This window comes from Meles meles, chromosome 13 (genome assembly GCF_922984935.1).
Source record: "Meles meles chromosome 13, mMelMel3.1 paternal haplotype, whole genome shotgun sequence".
NCBI classification, from domain to species: Eukaryota; Metazoa; Chordata; class Mammalia; order Carnivora; family Mustelidae; genus Meles; species Meles meles.
The window spans coordinates 34,984,302-35,007,374 of NC_060078.1; the positions used below are offsets into that span (position 1 = coordinate 34,984,302).

A 23,073-nucleotide genomic window follows, 5' to 3' on the forward strand; every position below is an offset into this window, starting at 1 on the left:
AAATTTGTTATAATTTTGTCTTATTGAATATCATATGGTCAATTCTATGCATGTTCTTTGTGCATCTGAAACAATGTATATGCTGACATTCTTTTTCTTTATTGTGCTGACATTCTTAAATGTAGTCAATATATACAGTAAAGTCATGTTTGCTGAGTTTGTTGTCTAGATCATTTGTACTCTTATTTGGTTTTTGTCTGCTTTTTTTATCAGTTATTGGGAGACATTTATTAACGTATCCTGCTATGATTGGGATTTTTCTCTCCTTTTGGTTCTATCTAATTTTGCTTTATATATTTTGAAGCTATCATGTGTAAGTTAAATGTACATATATATAACTTACATGTATATAAGTTTAGAATTCTTTTATCTTCCTGATGGACCTAACCTTTTATCATTTGGAAATATTCTTTTTTACCTCTAATGGTGCTTGCCTGAATATCTTTTATGTCTATTATTAGTATAACTATGCCATCTTTATGTTGTTTTAGTGTTTGCATTGTTTTTCCATCCTTTTACTTTTGACCTTTCTATGTTCTTAAATACAAGATTTTTTTGTACTTGGAATTCACTTTTATTGTTTCTTTAATTCATTCTGTCTTTCGATTGGAGTCTATTCATATTCAATATACATTACTCATATAATTGGATTCCTATCTCACATCTTACATTTTTTTTCCTGTTGGCCACATGTTTATCTTCTTTTTTTTTTCTTCTTTCCTGGTTTTTTTTTTTTTTTTCTTTTCTGGATTCAACAAGTATTTTTTTTTTAAGATTTTATTTATTTATTTGACAGAGAGAGATCGCAAGGAGCAGAGAGGCAGGCAGAGAGAGAGGGAAGCAGACTCCCTGCTGAGCAGAGAGCCCGATGTGGGACTCGATCCCAGGACTCTGAGATCATGACCTGAGCCGAAGGCAGTGGCTTAACCCACTGAGCCACCCAGGTGTCCCTGAACAAGTATTTTTTATTATGATTTCCTTTTCTGTTTGCTTGGCAGTTGTATATCCTTTTGAAGTTTGACCTAAAGATTACAAAATGTATCCTTGACATATTAAAGTAAAATATAAACTATAAGGTTTGCTACTTCTCAAACAATGGTAGGATCTTAGAATATTTTAATTCCATTAAGACTTCCAACTTTTTGTATAATTGTTGTCAGTCACCTTATTCTACATTTTAATGCCTTGTAGTGACAGAATACTGTTATCATTTTGTGCAGTTGAATTTTACTCTTTCCATTGTTTTTCTCCTCTTCCTCATTTCCATGTTTTCATCTGGATAATTACAAATTATTTTATCATTTTTCTTTAGCCCACACACCTTGTTTTAGTTTTCAATCATTGTGTGAATTCTTTTAGTTTTTGTTTGCAGGTTTTTTTGTTTTTTTGTGTTTTGTGTCTTTTTGAGAAAGAGGGGCGGGGGCTAGTGTGGAGGTTGGGGTTGCATGCAGAAGGAGAGAGAGGGAATCCCAAGCAGGCTCCATATCCTGCACAGAGCGCAACACAGAGCTCAGTCTTACGACCCTGAGATCATGACCTGAGCTGAAAACAAGAGTGAGATGCTTAACCAACTAAGCCACCAGGTGCCCCTAGGATATATTTTTTAAGATTTTATTTATTTATTTAGCAGAGAGAGAGTGGGGGAAGCAGGCTCCCTGCTGAGCAGAAAGCCTGATATGGGGCTCGATCCCAGGACCCTGAGATCATGACCTGAGCCAAAGGCAGAGGCTTAACCCACTGAGCCACCCAGGCGCCCCTACAGATATCTTTTATTTTGCCTTTCCATAAGCACAGAATTATACATTGGTAGTTATATTCTTTGACCCTTTAATGATGACCTTCCATAATCTTTGGATTCTCTTATTTTTGTCAAGAGGTCAGTTGTTAGTCTTATTCTCGCTTCTTTGGATATATTTCTATTTTCTTTGTCTGCTTTTCAGAATTTTTCTAGAATTTAGATTTTGACTTTAACTTTGGACTTGATCCTGGTTTTTCTTGTATTTATCCTGCTGGAGTTTAGTAATTCCTGAATCTGTGATCGAAGACTCCTACCAGTTTTGGACATTTTCCAGCCATTATCTCTTTAGATATTGCATTCCTCTCTTTCCATTTGGGACACCAGTTGCTCATTTCTTAGGCCTTTTTATTATGTCTTATATGTCTTTTATGATCTTTTTTGTAATTTCTATCATTTTCCTCCTTAAGTTTCAGCTTATATGTTTGCACTGACCTGGCATTTAGTTCACTATCCTGTCTTTTACTTTGTCCCATCTGCATTTCAGCACATCTATTAAGTTCATCATTTCAGTAGTCACATTTTTTATTTCTTATATTACTTGATTCTTTGTTATTGTTGTCAGTTCTATACTATAATTGTCTACCTTGTCATTTATTTTTTGAACATGTTAATCACAGTAATAATAAATTGCATGCCCAAAAATTATAATATCTCAGTCATCTTTGCGTCTGGTTTTTTTACTTCTTTTGGGACAGCCTTGTATATTGGCTTGCCTGATACATTTTCATTAAATGCTAAATACTGTCCATGCTAAATTATAGCATTTCTGTTGAGGATTGAACCAACTCAAGGTTGGGTTACAGTTTTTGTAAGGCTTCTAATTTGCCTCCACTCATATGCTATAGCTCTCCTGAAATCTCAGCTAAAATCCTACAGTATTTACTAGGGTCCATACTCCTTCATAGGTTGTCGTTGGTACCATATGACTGCTAAAAATACTACTCTGCCTTTTAGAGATCCTTTGCTTACTGTCTTGCCTTCTTGTCCTGTAACATTACAAATTTAACAAATACCTCAAAGGAGAAGACCCTGAGTGTCAAGCTTACTCCACTATGTTTCCTTCTCTTCAAGAACATGACACCTCAATTCTAACTGCCCTGGCAGCCCCCAAATCCAGTATTTGTCTCAGCAACCTTGGAGATTGTCAAAAGCTCTGTTGGCTTCTCTACCTCTTATTAAAAGCCCTCTTCCTGGATTCTCAACCTCTAACCAAGCACCAAAAATCTGCAAATGCCCTGAAGGGAAGATCTAGTTTTAAAATGTCAGTCTAGCTCTTTCTACTCCCAGGGATATGATCTTATCAAGTCTTGGCTACCTTGACAGCACTCTCATACCTCCTTTATTATTCTTTTATTTTTACAGCTTTTCTAGCTGTATGGGAAGTTGTATAGGAAGTGGTTTATCACAAGCTATGGCATTAGAGCCTAAATCAAAGGTCTTAGTCAATATTTTTAATTACAAAATAGAAAAATATATGGCCCAACAAAGTTAAGTGGATTCATCTGTTATATAAGGTTCTTAAATTATTTAGCAATACCGGCATCTGTAACCTCCTTTGAGAATGGCTAGGTGCAGTAATTTATGTAAGATCCCAAAGTTAGAGCCAAAAACTGTAGCAGAATCCAACCTCTTGCACCCCAGTATAGTCTAATCTGTTCTATACCACATTGACTCACTTATTTACAGCAGTGATTCTCAACCAGGAGCAATTTTTCTCCTCCCTTTTGGTTGTCACAACTGGGTGGGCAGTAGAGAATGAGGGAATTCAACTGGCATCTAGTGGATAGAGGCCAAAGATGACATTTAAAAATCCTGTAATGTACAAGACAACCATCCACAATAAAGAATTATCTGGCCCAAAATATCAGTTGGAAAAAGCCTGGCTTATACTGTATCTGAGAATGTATATTTGAAGGATCACTTTCTGCTTCTTCATTACATTTAACCACTAGATCAATACCAATAGATTTTAGTAGGATAAATCTTCTTGTAGATATACATCCAGAGACCTTTTGACTCAAGAAAATGTACATATATGATCTAGTAAATATTTAGTTAACTGTGTTTCTCAGAGCTTCAGCCAAATAATCTCGAATTTTAAGACTTTAGATATTAATTTATTAATATAGAATATTAATAATAAAGATTTAAATTCTTTAGATAGAATTTTTTAGAGTTGATTAAAACATTCTCATGTGGAGGTGTGTATACATATCTTATAAATGCATTATGTATATGTGAATGGATATCTTGATGAGAGCTATATTTACCTACACTTTTATAGATATATATGTACACATTAACTTAAATGATTCTTAGAGAATGTTTCCATCTTCTTTTAAAACTCCATATAATCAATTTCTTGAGAGCGCTTGAAAATATATTACAAGTAGATACTTGTCTAAGAAATATATTACCAAATGTTTTTCAGAATAATTATTGTTTGTACCCAATGAGTGATTCTTCTAAAATGCAGTTAGACTCCAAAATTCATTTTTCAGAGCATTACAGCTTGGCGGCAGAATTTTATTTTGGCTGAAACATGACATGTATGTTTTTGGCTCAGATAAAAGTCTGGAGGTGTAGCAGAAAAATCTGATTCAGATAATTGAACAGTTAAAATTTTCTTAGGTTAAAAGGAATAAAGTGTGGCTCATTGGATATTAAAAACTATACTTAAATGAAGACTTTTTATTGCCTTATTCCTTTAAACCTTGGCCAAGACAGTTTATCTTAATTAAACTTTTTTAGAAGCATACATCATTTTTTATATTCATTGACCTTTGAAGTTGCCAAAATAGAAGCCACTATTCCTAAGGATTTTCCCCTGTTGTTTAATCTTGGCCCATGAAGCTTATTTAGCTTTTCTCTGCTTCTATTAAGCTATTTTAAGTTCTTCTATTCAGTGCCTTTCTGTTTTAATAAGCAATTTAAAGTCTCAAGAAAATGTCCTAATTTTTTGTCGAATTAATCATTTTGCACTTAGCCCCCATTCAATTTATTTATTTCATATATATATATGGAGAGTGAGAGAGCACACATGCCTGCCTGCACGTGCAATTCAGAGGAGAGAGAGAGAGAGAATCTTAATCGTGCTCCACACCAGCATGGAGCCCAACACAGGGCTCAATCTCATAACCCTGAGATCATGACATGAGCCAAATTCAAGTCAGATGTTTAACTGACTGGGCCACCATGATGCCCCTGATTTATTTATCATATTAAATTTTGCCTGTACTCTTAATTATTTCACTTAGTCCTAGAACTCTACCCTTACCTACCTATAACAAAGGGGAAATTTTTTAAAGTGTTCTGTGAATAGGCAGTACATCTACATGGTTCAGAATTCAAAAGATACAATAATTAGGACTGTTCACCTGTTTACTACTTGTGAGGAAGTAAGCAGTTTTTCATTATTAAGATGACCATAAAACTTAACAAAACTCAGATAGTTTTGAGAGTGAACGAGGGCGCCATTAATTATACCAGGGCTATCCTGAGCAAACCAGTCCATATGGTCATGCTCCTTATTAGAGATAGTTAAACAAAGGTATTTAGTAAAATGAATCCTTGTATTGGTTGAGATTTTGGGCTGTACTATATCTAACATTTCTTCCAACTCAAAGATTCTTGATCATGTGCTAAGGATATGCCAGGTAATATAGAACTTAAAGAAATCTGAGGGCTGCCTGAGTGGCTGAGTGGGTTTAGCCTCTGCCTTTGGCTCAAGTCATGATCTCAGGGTCCTTGGATCGAGCCCCAAATTGGGCTCTCTGCTCAGCAAGGAGCCTGCTCTCCCCCCTACCCCACCCCGCCTCTCTGCCTGCCTCTCTGCCATCTTGTGATCTCTGTCTGTCAGATAAATAAGTAAAATCTTTGGGAATAAAAAAATGAAATCTGAGAATCTTTAACAAGACAGGTCAGAGAGGCAAGATACCAATAGATAAAACAGTAAAATAACAGTACAAATGAATACAAATCAGTATGATTTTAACTGAGTGCCTACTATGTGTGAGGAATTGTGGTTAAAAAGATAAATAAGGGGGTGCCTGGGTAGCTCAGTGGGTTAAAGCCTCTGCCTTCAGCTCAGGTCATGATCCCGGGGTCCTGGGATCGAACCTCACATCAGGCTCTCTGCTAAGCAGGGAGCCTGCTTCCTCCTCTTTACCTGCCTGCCTCTCTGCCTACTTGTGATCTCTGTCTGTCAAATAAATAAATAATATCTTAAAAAAAAAAACACCATTTAAATCTTTGAAAAAAAAAAAGATAAATAAGACAAAACTCCATTTCTTAAAATCTGAGAGACATAACCTATACACAATAATGAAAAGTAGTATATGACTTTAATGAACTGCCCTTTATAGTATAGAAGGCACAAGGAATTGGGGAAAGTTTCACAAAGAAAGTGATGGTTTAACCAGACATTGAAGAATGTGGTTCATTTTTGGCAAGCTGAGATTATAAAGGAATGTAAATTAATGGAATAATAAGGTAAAAAAGCAAAGAGTCCTTAAAGGGTATAATGTATCACAGAAAATGTCAAATGTTAGGAAGAGACTTGTGGGTAAGCATGAATGGTTAGTTGTGATAGGCCTTTGAATGCTTTGCTGGGCAGTGCATGATTAAGTGCTTAAAGTACATACAGAGTGGGACGCCTGGGTGGCTCAGTGGGTTAAGCTTCCGACTCTCTGATTTTGGCTCAGGTCATGATCTCAGGGTCATGAGATTGAGCTCCACGCTCAGCATGGAGTCTGCTTCTCTCTTTCTGCCCCTTTCCTACTCATTCTCCCTCTCTCCCCTCTCTCTTTTATTTTTAAAGATTTTATTTATTTATTTGAGAGAGAGAGAGCACAAGCAGGGGGAGCAGCAGGTGGAGGTTGAGAGAGAAGCAGGGAGCCCAATGCGGGACTTGATCCCAGGGCCCTGGGATCATGACCTAAGCTGAAGGCAGACACTTAACTGACTGAGCCACCCAGGTGCCCTCTCTCTCTCCCTCCCTCTCTCTAAAATAAATGAATGAATGAATGAATGAATGAATAAATAAATAAATAAATAAATAAAATCTTAAAGTGCATACAAAGAAGGAAGAGATCTTTTGGGCTAAGAAACATCTTATGATCAGTTTCTCATAATGCACTTCTATTTGTTTATAAAGCCCTGTTTCAGAGGGATAACAAATACTAAACATGAAGATCTTTTTTTTTAATTAAATACCAAAGAATAAAAGCTGTAGTAATCCCTGTAAAAGGTATTAGTAATGAACAAACCCATGGGGTTAGAGTGAAACAAATTGATAGGGTTAGGAAAATTGTAGAGAAAAAGAGCTATATATATAAATCATGGTAAGAGCACTAGGGAAAATGCCTTAGAAAATTAATAAAGATTGGTTTGGTTTAAAGATGATAAAGACTAATGCAAAAGGGTAATGAATTCAGTCATGGAGACAGTTCATACTAAAGTGCTTTCTAAAAGAAATGCTGCTGGACTGGCTTTCTGTATTCTTTTTCCTTAGATTAAGGATAAAGAGTAATAACCCATTAATAAAATTTACAGTTGACACTAAATAGGAGATAATATAGCTGTTAATAAAATTATAGAAATTCTGATAATAAACACTGGAAGCTAGAAATAGAAGTTCAAAATAATGTTAAAATTAAATAAACTATGTTCACCCCATTTTTAAATCTATTTAGAAGCAGCAGGTAACACTAGAGAAATGTCTCCATTTCCAAGAGATATTCCTGGTTTAAGTTTTAATAAGTGAATGATAGAGCCACCTAAAATTGAGAACAGTAGGAATATGTCCTCACTAAAGAGTCTACATTTACAGGCTGTATAATGTCATTATATTCTATGATTTTTTGTGAAATCTTTCATAGAAATCTTTGTCATTGCATTTTCTAGAGAACGCTGTTCCTTCTGTGACTAACATTTTAATGAAGAAACTTTTAAAATGGTCTTATTCCTTCTAGATGTTGCTTAAATACCTAGAATATATCTAGGTCTTAAGAAAGATTGGATGAGAACAATGAATGGAGGCCTAGACAAAAGGTCTAGTTCCCTGAAACAGTTACTTGGATCACTGGCAAGGTTCATATTTCTGTCTGAACTGCTGAACATGCCCATGAGTCCTAGAAAGTAAACCATGGCCTTGAATTTCTGTGACTTGCAGTAGGATTAACCATTATATTTCCATCATAAATTATGGATCATAACATGATTATTATGAAAAGATCAACAGTGCTCTTTGTTATGATCAAATAAATAGTTTTGCAGTCAGCTATTCTGGAATCTGTTAAAGCATTTAAACCTTAAGCCATTATAGCAAATCCATATAGATTTAAGCTTTTTAGAGCCTTGGCTATAGCTACTTTGAGAATATGACACAAAAGATAACCAAAAAAGCTTTGTTTAGAAATAGCCTTAGATTTATCCATTTCTGCCTTCACATTCCTCTATAAAGGATATCTATATTTAGATTTTTCTTATTGGGTATTTTATAAGTACAATGAACCATTTAGAGGAAAAAGATAAATGCTTATTATATGCAATATATTTGTTAAATATATTAATATATTAGTTTATATTACCTATTATGTGGATATGTTAATATATGTTTAATATGTATATTAAAGTTTAACTGAACATTCAGCCTCAGTAAATTTTTAGAAATCTACTTGTTGGTATGCCAGCATATGAAGTGGATCGTAATGGGGGTCATTAGGTGTCTTTGACACGTGATAGCAACAACCCAACCCAGCACGCCACTTGTAAGCTTATCTATAAAGCATAAAGGCATTTGTCACCATTGACAGTACTGACATTTCATCTGGGATCTGTTTACAGCTCAGTTTTCCATGTGTTCCTGTGTATTATTTGGTGGTTTCAATTCAGCTTCAGAGCACAGCTACCTTTTCCCTTTGAGTTATTCTGAATTTTACCTAAACAGAGGAAAATGGAAATATTAAATAGATCCTATTGGGGAGATAATTTTTCTCCAGATGAATCATGCCAATCAAAAAGGTGTCAGGTGTTGACCTTTTGTGCTGTTTCTATAGTTTACAAGCCAAAGCTGTGATAAGGTAGATTATAGCAAGTTAGATTAATGGTCCAGGATGGAGGCATAGCAGATTGGTTAAATAGGAAGGTCAGGAAAGCAGAGCCAGCAGGGACTGGGAAAAAACTTAACGTGGGTAAGGCAGATGTTGAGATAAAGTGTCTGGACACAGGAGCTGGTGGCAAATCTGACATTAAGTCATTTTAAGTAAAGCCTCCAAGGGTAAGGCAGCCTCAGCAATTCTGGTAGGAACACACCGACATATTATGTGAGCTAGGAGTGGTAGTGGAAAAAGGAAAAAAGTTCTTTCTCAGGAGGCAATCAGTATCATTCAGAGAAGTCCATTCTTACACAGGAGGAGCTGTGCTGGTCTTCTAAAAGGAAGGGTTGCCAGAAGCTAGCAAGCAGTTTAGTTTTTAGAAGGTGGAGCCTAGGATGTTAGGAAAGATAATCACTCAGGGCTAAGGATAGATAATCTAGACTGAAGCCCAGTTCAGTTCTCAGGATTGATTAGTGCAGAAGATAGTTTATTAAAGTAAAACAAAAGCTTTGCGGTTCCAGTTGGGCTACCGCAGCTTACATCTCAAAGTCTAAAGTAATTCCATGCCCTACTCTTGACACATATCCTGCCCTTGTTGGGACTAGCTTAAAGTTGGGGTACCCAATTCTGTGTGTACACCCTGAATTATAAGGACCCAGGAAAGATATAAGGAGGGCAAAATGAGGAAGGACCTCACGCAAATACAGGACTTGAAATATCGGCTGAAAAGGTATCTGAACGTGTCTGTGGCAAGAAGCAAGTTGCAACTTAGGACTTGTGTATCTTTACATCTTTATGTTACACTCTAATAAAAAAGTTTTAAATTTTCAGAATTAAAAAAAAAAAAAAAGAAGCAGCAAGTTGCAACTTAACTCCTGAAATGCTAAACTGAACCACTGCAATGTATAGCATATATACTATGCTGGGGTAATATTGAAAACAAACGTATATGGCCCTTCTTCAGAGAGCTTAGACTTAAAGAAAGCAGGTGAGATATACACTAGAAAACCCTGTATAGAAAACATTATTTAAATTTTAACAAGAAATGGACTGTAGAAATAATGCAAGCATGATTTCACTTTACACTAGTGATCACTGAAACAGTGTATTTTTTAAGTGACATGCAAGCCGGTTTGTGCAATATAAGTGAGGTTTTAATGCAGATAAGAACTAGAAATGACCTTAGAGATCATCTGGTACATCTTGGAAATTTGAAAAATAATTGAGACCCACTGCTGGTGGGAGAAATTTTGTACAGCTTTCCTGGATGACAGCTTGAGAATACATATCAAAAGCCTTTAAAATATGCATATCCTTTGACTCAGTAATTTTTAGTTACAGGAATTAATCCTATGGAATAATTTAGCATATGCACGAAGATTTACATACAAGGATATTCATAACAGCACTGATCTTAAATTTTTAATATTTTTAACTTCTCATTTTACAGCAGAGAGATTGCAAAAATAGTAGCAACCTTCCATATATCCTTGACCCAGCTTTCCTAAACACTAACATTTTATATAACCATAGTACTTACCAAAACCAGGAAATTAGTATTGACAGAGTACTGTTCATAAAGCTATAGACCTTATTCAGATGTTGCCAGTTCTCTCACTAATGTCGTTTTTTTGGTCTACAGTACAATCCAGGACCCCACATTGCATCATTAGTAGTTAGTCAATTTCTCTTATTCTCTTGACACTCTGGCATAGTTCTTCAGTTTTACCTTTGTCTTCCGTAACTTTGACACTGCTGAAGAGTGCTACCCTGTTATTTTGTATAGTGTCTCTCAGTTTGGGTTTGACTAAATTCAGGTTATACATTTTAGGCAAGAATACCACAGAAATTAAATCATGCTCTTAGCATATCATATCAGGACATTTGTAATACCAATACACCTCATTTAGTGATGATGTTAATTTTGATCACTTGGCTAAGGTGGTGCCTCTCAGATTTCTCCATAAATATCTTATGGGGAAATACTTTGAGATTATGGTCTTTCATCTTTTTTTTTTCTTTTTTGGTTTTATCATACTTTTGCCGTCAATTTTGTCATCCATTGATTAATCAGTAATAATTATTCTGTGGGGGCACCTAGGTTACTCAGTAAGTTAAGCATCCAACTTTTGATTTCTTTATTTCAGCTTAGGTCATATCTCGGGGTTGTGAGATTGAGCCCTGCATTAGGCTCCACACTCAGCATTAAGGGTGCTTAAGATTCTCTCTCCCTGTCCCTCTGCCCCTACCCCGCTCACATGTGCACTCACTCTCTCTCTAAAAAAGAAAGAAAGAAAGAAAGAAAAATAATTATTACTGGGGTGTTAGCCAAATAATGATTGTCTATTTTTAATTATTGCCTATACATTATAAATTAGAATTATATTATCAGGAAGAGCTTTCTCTTTTGCCCATTTATTTGTTTATTCATATACTTGTTCATATCAATATGGACTTGTGGAATATTCATTTTATTCTATGATTAAAATTCCTTGCTATCATTTTTTATTTTTTGCTCACATTGTCCTAGATTTGGCCATTGGAAGTATCTTCAGGATGGCTGTTATACCCTTTTGACATATTGCCATCAAATTTGACTTCTTTTTTTTTTAGGTTCTGAACTGTCAGCAAACTTTTTTTTCTTAATTTATTTATTTTTTTCAGCATAACGGTATTCATTGTTTTTGCACAACACCCAGTGCTCCATGCTCTTTCTATTCTGACACAAGATCCTCCAAGTTTTCCTGCCCCAAACATGGAATCAGGCATTTCTCAAAATTCTAGTTCCTTTTATTGGCACTAGCTGTTTTCTTTACTCCTGGCTTGTTTTTTTCTCCTAGGCTTCTTTGTGGATGGAATTAAAAAATACATGAAAATATGCAAATATCTCTATTTCTATTTCTACTTATCTATATCTATTCTTTTTTTTTTTTTTTTTAAGATTTTATTATTTGGCTAGCAGAGATCACAAATAGGCAGAGAGAGAGGAGGAAGCAGGCTCCCTGCTAAGCAGAGAGCCCGATGCGGGGCTCGATCCCAGGACCCTGGGATCATGACCTGAGCTGAAGGCAGAGGCTTTAACCCACTGAGCCACCCAGGCGCCCCTGTCTATATCTATTCTTATTTATTTATTTATTTATTTATTTATTTGACAGAGAGAGAGGTCACAAGTAGGCAGAGAGGCAAGCAGAGAGAGAGGGAGAAACAGGCTCCCCACTGAGCAGAGAGCCCGATGCGGGGCTCGATCCCAGGACCCTGAGATCATGACCTGAGCTGAAGGCAGAGGCTTAAACCACTGAGCCACCCAGGCGCCCCGTCTGTATCTATTCTTAAATCTATCTCTCTCTCTCTCTCTCTCTCTGTGTGTGTGTGTGTGTGTGTGTGTATTTTAAATTGAGTTCATCCTGATATTGCCTACTCCAATATAACACAACAGCATTTCCCCCCATGGTTAATTTTAACTTTTTAAATGGTATGTAGAAAGTTACCATGCTCTATAGATACCATGGTATTTATAAATCTATACTCAGTGAATTGTACCTCTCCCCCAACCCCTTCTCCATTCCCATTTTCCCTTTCCTTTATCTTTTATCCTTTTTCCACTTACCTCTTGGGAGGTAAGTGAATTTATTCATTTCTGATTTATCCTTCCTATATTTCATCTTATTTTTCCCCAGTTTCATTGAAAGATAATTCACATGCCATATAGTTTACTCATTTAAGATGTATAATTCAGTTTTTGGTATAGAGTTGCACAGAGTTGTGCAACTATTATCACAGTCAATTTTAGAACATTTTTATCACCCTAAAAGAAACTCTCTCCTCAGTTTCTCTAAATTCTGCCAGTCCTTTGCAACCAATAATCTGTCTCTGTGCATATGTCTATTCTGGAACTCCACAAAAATGGAATCCATACAAGCTTCTTTCTTTTGTACAATGTCTTCAAGGTTCATCCATTTTATAGCGTGTATCAATGATTCATTTCTTTTTATTGCCATGTAATATTCCATTGCATGGCATAATAATTTCCTTATTATAACAAATTACTACAAATTAGGTGACTTAAAACAACATAAATTTATTCTCTCACAGTTCCAAAGGCTAAAAGTCTCTAGATATCAGCATTTAGAGTAATAAAGATATCACAGGACCATGTTCCCTCTGAAGTCTATAGGAAAGAGTTCTTTGTATCTTCGTAGCTTCTGGTGGCTCTCGGCATTCAGTCCTTAGCATTTCTTAGCAATCGGTTGTTAGTATTCCTTGGCTTATAGCTGTATCTTTGTATGTCCTTGCCTCTTATTATAAGGATACTTTTAATTCATTATATACACAATTATATCTACCTTATTTTTAAATAAGTTCACATTCTGAGGTTCCAGGTAGACATGAATTTTAGGGGGACACTGTTCTACCCATTACATAAATTATATCTTATTCTCTTTATCCATCAATAGTTGATAGACATTTCATTCCTAAATTTGTTTATGCCCAAATGAGCAGATACATGAATATTTTATTTTCTTTTTATTTGAAAGATGGCACTCTGTTGGTACTCTTTTGTACTTTGCTTTTTTCACTTTATAACATATCCAAGAAATTTCTTCATATTACTTCACAGAGATCTTGCTCATTCTAGTCTAAATATTCAACCATAGAGAATTATCAACATATCCATATATGGAAACTGATTAGTCATAAAAGTGTTTTATTAACATGGGAAGATATATTTAATATATTTGTGCTTTTCCATAAATTTGTTTTAATGTATGATACATTCACTAAGCATGAAATTTTTCTTCTTAATCTTTGCCTCATCTATTCATTTATTTTCCCAGAGTCAACCAGTGCTTCTGTTGGAAATCAATTATGCATATTTTTCCACACCTTGCTTTTTCAGTTAGTATATCTTGGAGATCGTTCTGTGTTTTTAGGACTATATAATATTCTATTTCATTAATGCACCACCATTTATCTTACTAATCTCCCGATGTACATCTTGGTTATTTCTAACCTTTTTTTTTTTTAAGATTTTATTCATTTATTTGACAGACAGAAATCACAAGTAGGCATAGAGGCTGGCAGAGAGAGAGAGGAGGAAGCAGGCTCCCTGCTGAGCAGAGAGCCCGATGCGGGGCTTGATCCCAGGACCCTGGGATCATGACCTGAGCCGAAGGCAGAGGCTTTAACCCACTGAGCCACCCAGGCGCCCCTATTTCTAACCTTTTGCTGTAACAAATAGAGCAGTACTATTTGTAATGACCAAAATAATTAGAAACAATACACATATCTCTAAATAGTAAATGGATAAATAACTGATATATTAATACAGTGGAACATGTAATGAAAAGAGAATGAATGAATTACCACTACACTTAACATTATAAATGAATATAACAAACATAATGTTGATCAAAATCAAACCTGAAAGAGTGAATCCTGACTTCCAACTTAGAGTAAAAATTGTTCCTTTTAGACCATTCTTTCTTCAAGGAAGCAATTATGATGCTGAACAAAATATTATAAAAGCAATGACCTGAGAACACTAGTAAATATTGAAAATTAGGCAGAAACTGAAGGAGAATCTATATTTGAAGCAAGGGAATGGTCGTACATTTCTTCTTTTTGTGGCTTTTATCTCTAGGGCAAGCCCAAGTTGGCATTAAGTGGCATGCCTAAAACTTGATAGAAAACGTACAGTCTGACATGTTACAATTTGAGTCTAGCAAAGATTAACTATCTACTTTATGAAAAAATAAATAAATAACCCTCTTCATGAAAACACATTTGACTGGTCTCTACAACAGAGGTCAACAGACTTTTTCTTAAAGGGTTAAAGATTAAATATTTTAGACTTAGAGGCCAAGTGGTCTCTGTTACAACTACTCAACTATGCCATTATAATGCAAAAGCATCTATAGGTAGTACATGCACAAATGGGCATGACTAAATTCCACTAAAACTTTATTCACAAGTCAGATGACTTGCCCACTGGCTGTAGTTTGCCAACCCCTACTCCACAACATGTCATTTACAATATTCAGGATACAATCTAAAATTACAAGACATACAAAGAAAAATGCACAATGAAGAACAAAAGAAAATAGTGGAACTAGTTTTCTACCCAAAGAAAATGAAAACACTAATTCAAAAAACCATATGCAGCCCTTTGTTCATTGCAGCTTAGATTTTTATTTATTTATTTGTCAGAGAGAGAGAGAGAGAGAGCGTGCACATGCACACTCTCCATGCAGGAGGAATGGCAGGCAGAGGGAGAAGTAGGTTTCCAGCTGAGCAGGGAGCCCAATGCAGGACTCAATCCCCGGATCCCTGGATCATGACCTGAGCCGAGGACAGACACTTAACTGACTGAGCTATGCAGGTGCCCCAGTCTTGGCATTACTTACAATAGACAAGATATAGAGGCAGGCAGCCTATGTGTCCATTGATAGACAAGTGGGTAAGTGAGATGTAGTACACACACATAAACACACATACACACAGTGAAATATTACACAGCCATAAAAAGGATGGGATTGTGTCATTTGTGACAACATGACCTGGTGGAGATTATTCTCTGTGAAATAAGTCAGATTGAGAAGGACAAATACTATATGATTTTACTCATGTAGAATCTAAAAAACAAACAGAAAAAATGAATGAACAACAAAAAATCAGAATCAAGGGGGGAAAAAGGGGGGGGGACAGAATTAGACCTATAAATACAGAGAACAAACTAATGGTTGCCAAAAGGGAAGGGAGTAGAGGAATGGGCAAATGGGTGAAAGGGAGTGGAAGATACAGCCTTCCAGTTACGGAATGATTAAGTCACAGGAATAAAAGATACAGCACAGAGAGTATACTCACTGATATTGTAATAGTGTTGTGTGATAGCAGATGGTAGCTATACTTGTGGGAAACTAGTATAACATTGTGTGTTAACTTTATGAAAGTTTTAAAAAAGAAAAGCTCAAAAGATTAAAAAAAAAAGAAAGAAATCAGTAGAGACCAACTCAGAAATGACTTTAATGTTGGAATTAGCACCCAATTTTAAAATGATTATTTTAACTGTACTCTAAGATGTAAAAGGAAATTTGCTCATGTGAATAAACAATTAGAAAATCTCAACAGAGAAATAGAAACTTAAAAATGGAAATTCTAGAAATAAGAAGTACAGTCTCTGAAATAAAAAATTTAATAGGTGCTCTTTCAACAGTTCAGAGATGACAGGAGAGCCAGCAAACTTGAAAATAGAGCTATAGGGGAAAAAAAAATAGAGCTATAGAGATAATGTGTGAAGAACAAAGGTGTGAAGAACAAAGAAAAAAACTGAAACAATAAACAGAGCTTCTGTAACCTGTGGAGCAATATCAGAGGGCTTAATATGTGTATAATTGGAGTCCCAGAAGGAAAGGAGAGAGAGAATGGAGCAGGAGAAATAGTTGATAAAATAAGGACTGAAAGTTTTCCAATTCTGATCAGAGATGTGAACTTGTATATTCAGGACATTCAGTGAGCCACAAACAGAATAAATACAAAGAAAACTAAAACTAGACATATGATAATCAAACTACCAAACCAAAAGATTAAAAGCTATTGAAAGTTGCTAGAGCAAAATAGCACACTAATACAATGGGGAAATTATATGAACAATTATAGATTTCTTATCAGAAACAATGTTGGTCAAAAGAGCACCGAACAACATCTTTAAAGTGCTGAAAGTTGGGGTGTCTGGTTAGCTTAGTCAGTAGAGCATGCAATTCTTTTTTTTTTTTTTTATTTGACAGAGAGAGATCACAAGTAGGCAGAGAGGCAGGCAGAGAGAGAGAGGGAAGCAGGCTCCCCGCTGAGCAGAGAGCCCTATGCGGGACTCGATCCCAGGACCCCGAGATCATGACCTGAGCCGAAGGCAGCGGCTTAACCCACTGAGCCACCCAGGTGCCCCAGAGCATGCAATTCTTGATTGTGGGGTTATAAATTCAAGTTCCACATTCACCATGGAGATTACTTAAAAATAAAATCTTTAGGAGAGGGGGAGCGGGCTATGGACATTGGGGAGGGGAGGCGAACCATAAGAGACTATGGACTCTGAAAAACAACCTGAGGGTTTTGAAGGGTCAGGGGTGGGAGGTTGGGGGAACAGGTGGTGGGTGATGGGGAGGGCACGTTTTGCATGGAGCACTGGGTGTTGTGCAAAAAGAATGAATACTGTTACGCTGAAAAAATTAATAAAAAGGGAAAAAAAAAATAAAAAATAAAATCTTTAAAGCGCTGAAAGAAAGAAAGAATCTACCAACCCAGAATTCTATCCTCAGCAAAATTTTTCAAGGAGGAAGGTAAAATAAAGGCCTTTTCATTTAAAGAAAACTTACATGCCATGTGATTCTGTTTATATAAAGTCGGAATATATATCTATCTATATAAATATATATAATTATATAATATATTTAAATACATATATATGTATTTAATATATATTAACTATATTTATTATTATATATTATATTATATATTATATAATATAATAATATATAATATTATTAATAATAATTAATAATAATATATTATTAATAATATAATAATAATTATATATTTATATATAATGTGTGTGTGTATATATATATATATATATATATATATATAGTGGACATAGAAGTCAGGTTACCCTTGGAGGGAATTGGTTTTGCAAGAAGAGAGTATTTCAACATAAAAAAAAATCACCTCACAGGGGCGCCTGGGTGGCTCAGTGGGTTAAAGCCTCTGCCTTCGGCTCAGGTCATGATCCCAGGGTCCTGGGATCGAGCCCCACATCGGGCTCTCTGCTCCGCGGGGAGCCTGCTTCCTCCTCTTTCTCTGCCTGGCTCTCTGCCTAGTTGTGATTTCTCTCTGTCAAATAAATAAAAAATATTTTTAAAGAAATCACCCCACAAATTAGTAGCTTAAAAACAATAGCAGTTTTATTTTCTCACAATTCTTCAGTTAAGGCTAGACTCAGCTGGCAGCTCTTCTCTTGGCCTTTACAGTGACCACTAGTATGGCTGCATTTAGCTAGATGTTGGCTATATGCTTGACTCATTAGGGATGGGTAGAACCTTCTCTCTCTCCATTTAGTCTGAGTCAGTACTTCAGGATCAGGCTTCCAATTTGTATACTTTTCTGCATAGGTGTTATACCTCAATAAAAAGTCTGCTTTCAAAGTGGGTGCAAACAATAGAGAACCTATTTTTTAAAGAATAATGTAGCAAAAATAGACCGAAAGATGTTCCAGAAAATATAAGTACGTCTATATGACTAGTATAGGGTTTTTGTAAGGAAAATTAGTAAGTAATAAAGCAAAAGAAAGAGAGAGAACTTGGGGTTAGATTACACTGAGATTTTGAATGCTTGATTAAGGAGTTGAGTATGATTTGAAAGGATGTGGGAAGTTATTAAAGGGCTTTGAGCAGAGAAATAATATCCAAAACAGCAGTTTAGGAGATAAAATTCCATGCTAGTATATAAAATCACCTGAAAGAAGCAGAGGTTGTCATCAGGCAGACCTCTTTGGAGGCAACAACTTGGACCTGCACCAATAGGGATTTGAATTAGAATGGTGAAAAGAATTTATTTAACCCACATATAGGAATTAAGGGCCTACTGTATTCCAGGCACTGGTAATGTACTTTATATGTGATGGTGTTTACCTCCAGGGAATTCACAATATGTGAAATAGAGATATGTAAAGAAATAATCACAATTTTGTTGTAGTAAGAGCTATAGTAGATGAATGCTTAAAGTGTTAGAGACCTGCGAAGAGGGAACAATTAATTGCATAGAGGACTCTAAGAAGTGATTTATACAAGATTTAACATTAGATGGGTGTTTGAGGCTTGACAAGTGAAAAAGACCCCTCCCCCAAAAAAAATCTACATAAAAGAAACAATGGATGCCAAGGCATAGGCAAAGAAGAATCGAGCATCATGCACTAGAGGACAAATTTCATATGCCTGCAATGCAAGCTAAGCATAGGTACAAGAAGCTAGAAAGATAAAGAAGGATCACATTACTAAAGGCAAAAAGACATCATGAAAGAAGTCTTAATAGGATTTAGTGACTATGTAAGGAGACAAAAGTGATCCGAAGGTTTTGAATTTAAGTGACTGGAAAGATGATAATACAAAGAAATAGGAATTCAGTGTTAAGAATTACAGTGTATAGATAGTTTTCATATGAGTGGTCATAAAATATCTAGGAGGTCTTTTTTAAGTATGTGTGAAGAGGAACAGTAAATCAATGAATGTCTGAATATCAAATACTCACATAGGTTCTGACAGTCAACCAGCAACCTAGAATTGATTACTGTGCCAGTTGACCACTAGAATAATTATAAACCATAAGAGAAAAGAAAAATTATCTGAAGAATATTTTTCTTAACACAGAAGAAAAAGAAATCTTGAAATACATGTAGGATAACAAGAAGAAACAGAATTGCTATGAATGGTCCAAAGGTTTGGTTTTAAATAATCAAATTAATTCCTCTTTCGTTTGTTTTAAAATACTGTTGTTTCAAGAACCACCAATTATCAGCTAATGCTGGAAGTCTGTAATTATGTGTTAATATATGACAAGACTGGCAATCTCCACAGAAGACCGACACTTAGCAGAATGCTTAAAGCTGCTATTGGTCCAATGAATCTGTAGCTCAGAAATTTTGATAGAAAGTAACCTCTGTTGTTCAAATTACATATCCATTTATGAAGAAAAACCCCACTGAGTATAGGCAGCATTACCTGAATCATTATAGAGTAATTGATTAAAAATTCAAATCAAACTTTGATACTGTGGATCCAGATGAATGGTTGCTTGGGGCCTGGAGGGCAGAAGGAGGTGGGGATTTACTAAGAAGCACAAAGAAATTTTTAGAAGTGATGGATATGTTCATTATCTTGGTTGTGGTGATAGTTGCATGGATGTATACATATTCAAACTTATCAAATTGTACACTTTAAATATGCACCATCTATTGTATGTCAGTCATACCTCAATAAAACTTTTTTTAATTTTTTTAAAGATTTTATTTATTTATTTGACAGACAGAGATCCCAGGCAGGCAAAGAGGCCAGCAGAGAGAGAGGAAGGGAAGCAGGCTCCCTCCTGAGCAGAGAGTCCGACACAGGGCTCGATCCCGGACCCTGGGATCATGACCTGATCCAAAAGCAGAGGCTTTAACCCACTGAGCCAGCCAGGCGCCCCAATAAAACTGTTAATAAAAGAAATTAACTTAATTTTAGAATAGTCAGATACAACATTTTTTTGGTCCTGCACCATTATCCATACAAAAAAGTTAACCATTTTTAAATATATATATACAACTTGAAGAATCCTAGGCTACCTAAGTTATGATGAGTATAGTGATTTTTAACTAGTCTTAAAGTAATATGCTTTATTAAGCTGTACATTTGTGTATGTATGTTTGTGAATCTGTGCTGATTCTGGTGATTATTTTTCTTTTTTTCTTTTTTTTTTTTTTTTTGAAATTTATCTATTTGAGAGAAGCAGACTCCCCATCAAGCAGGGAGCCTGATGCAGGGCTCCATCCCAGGACCTCCGGATCATGACCTAAGCCAAGGTAGACCTTAACCAACTGAGCCACCCAGGCATCCCATTAAACTGGCTTTTAAGCAACTTTTAGAATACATCAATATCACATTAGTTTGAATATTTTTTTCTTGTGAGAGATGCAGAATGATCAGTGTTTCAGGTGCCCCAGATCATAATAAACACTTTTAATAAAACTTTCTTCTAACCTTTGTACACTTTTGCTTTATGAATGAGTTTTCCTTTTAGAATCAAACTATTAATGGCTTTCTGATAATATCTTGGCTATGACTTAATAAAGAAGTTCAAATTGGGATATGTGATACAAGAGGCTTTCAAAAGAATTTGCTATATGATGCTTGGAGTGTGGTCAGATGTTAGTCAATACTCTATAATATTGCTAGAGTATAAATAGTGAAAGTATTTATACCCTTTTTTATAGTAACATGGAATTTAATCTAAATAACTAAAAACATGAGAGCAAATACAAATGAAAATATAGTTGTGTCATTTTCACATATAATAATAAAAATTAAAAGAAACTTTAATATATTGGATAAACTGTGTTATTTATTGATACTACCATTAAAAATAATGCAGCAGTTTGAGACTACATGTATGTTAGATGAAAAATAAACCAAAACAGTGGGTTCATTCATTTTGTGAAACTTCGTTAACTCAAAATTTAAGGACTTTTCTGTAAGTATAAAAAAATCAGAATATAAAATTATCAGCAAAATAGCAAGAATGATTATGGTAGGCAGTAAGATGATAAATAATATATGTTTTCCATATCTTATTTTTTTTAATTATTAGTCATTTTTAAAAGAACATACTCCTTTTAATTAACAGATTTAGCTACCCTAAAGTAACATAGACAACTAGTGGCTGAAGCTCTGGGGTTTCATTAGTACCGTGATGACTTAATTAACAAATCCTCTATGAACAAAACCTCTTTCCCAAGACTGGCCTTGGTGCAGCAGGCATGAGGGAAGGATCAATTTTCTTTGAGCTAGATTGGTGGCAGCAGGGACTAATGAGGCAGGGCGTTGAAAGTGGCTCTCTCTCACATCTAACTCCTCGGGGGTTGGCTAGAACTGATGCTGAGGGCACTGCTGCACTCCTGGGACCCAAACAGCCTGGTTACCCAGGTGTTGAAAAAACGATTTCTGTGCCAAGACCATATGTGGCTTTTAAGAGACTCCACAGGACTCTTGCTTTAGGCAGAGCTTTCCTGGTGTGGAATGAGAAGGCTAGAAAATAGCAAAGAAGAAATCCCATGTGCTAGGGTGCTTCCATTTGTCTTCTGTGTGCTCACTGTGCTGCTTTTTCGATTCTCTGGGCCTCATTTCATTCAACTGTAAAATGAAAGGACTGACTAGAAAATCTCTAATGTATCTTATAGTCCTAATGGACTATATATCTAGATCAGGAGTCTGAACTTTTCTGTAAAGGGCCAAACAGTAAATATCCTCAACTTTGTAGTACTGACAATCTCAGTCACAATTGTCAACTCTGTTTTTGTAGCATGAAAGCAGCCATATGTAACAATACACGTAAACAAATGGGTGTAGCTGTGTTCCAATAAAACTTTATTTAAAAATAGGCACTAACCAGATCGGCCCCCAGACCACCATTGGACAACCCCTGGTCTAGATATTAAAATAATGGAAATGTAATTAAAAGACTTCTTTGGAGGTAGGCTGTAAATCTTATTTCTGTGGTACCATTCTTTCCTTCATTTTCTTTTAAGGATTAGTCAAATATAAAATGATATTTCACTATCAGGTTCTAACACCATGGGAAAAGGGTAGAAATATCCTGTCACCAAACTGTTGTATTAAATTCTCTGCAATTGAGGAACCCAGAACTTTCTCAATTAAGGAAGAATAATGGTGTCTACAACACTTAATAATTCTTTTAAGTCTTCAAAATTCTTTGAGCCTAGTAGGACCAAAGTTCAATGCCTGTTAATTTTGTTTCTGATCAAATCAGCTAAATCATGATAATGTGATTTCATGATAATGTGAGCTTCAGACTGTGTGTGTTGGGGTGTGTGTGTGTGTGTGTGTGTGTGTGTGTGTGTGTGTTTCAGAAAGGAGCGACTGCATGCTAGACCGACTTCAGATCTCCATTTGTCTTGGGTTGGGTTTATGTCTTGGTCTTAAGTTACCAGGATTCTAACGTGGAAATCAGTCTGTCTTCACTTTGGAGAACTTTGTTAGTTCTCCCACATCAGGCCTCAACTAATCTACTTTGTCTACTGCATTTATATCAGACTTTACTTCTGTTTGCTGTAATAACAAAGCAACTATGGGTTGGGATCATTAATCCAGGCTTATTATTACATGAAGGGATCAGCACAGTGACACTTTAGCTGCCTAGAGAAGTCTAAAATACTCTTACTTGCCAGCTTGCTTTCATCTCAGCACTGTTTGGGATCTTTACTTTTTAAGCTGCAGAGCATTAATTCCTTAGTGGCCTTCTCCTTACTAAACTCAGCTGTAAACCCAGCAGAACTGGCATACTCTTGTCCATACAGCTTATCCACAGTAAGCAGGTCTACCCTCTCAGCATGGTGACAACGATAACCCTTGTATTAAT

The 23,073-nt window shown here is 35.6% G+C and overlaps 1 protein-coding gene across 4 annotated transcripts in view; it reads left to right on the forward strand.

Moving 5' to 3' along the window:
* ADK (adenosine kinase) overlaps positions 1-23,073 on the forward strand; it is a 538,475-nt gene that overhangs the window by 458,509 nt on the left and 56,893 nt on the right. The gene's annotated exons all lie outside the window — the stretch shown is intronic.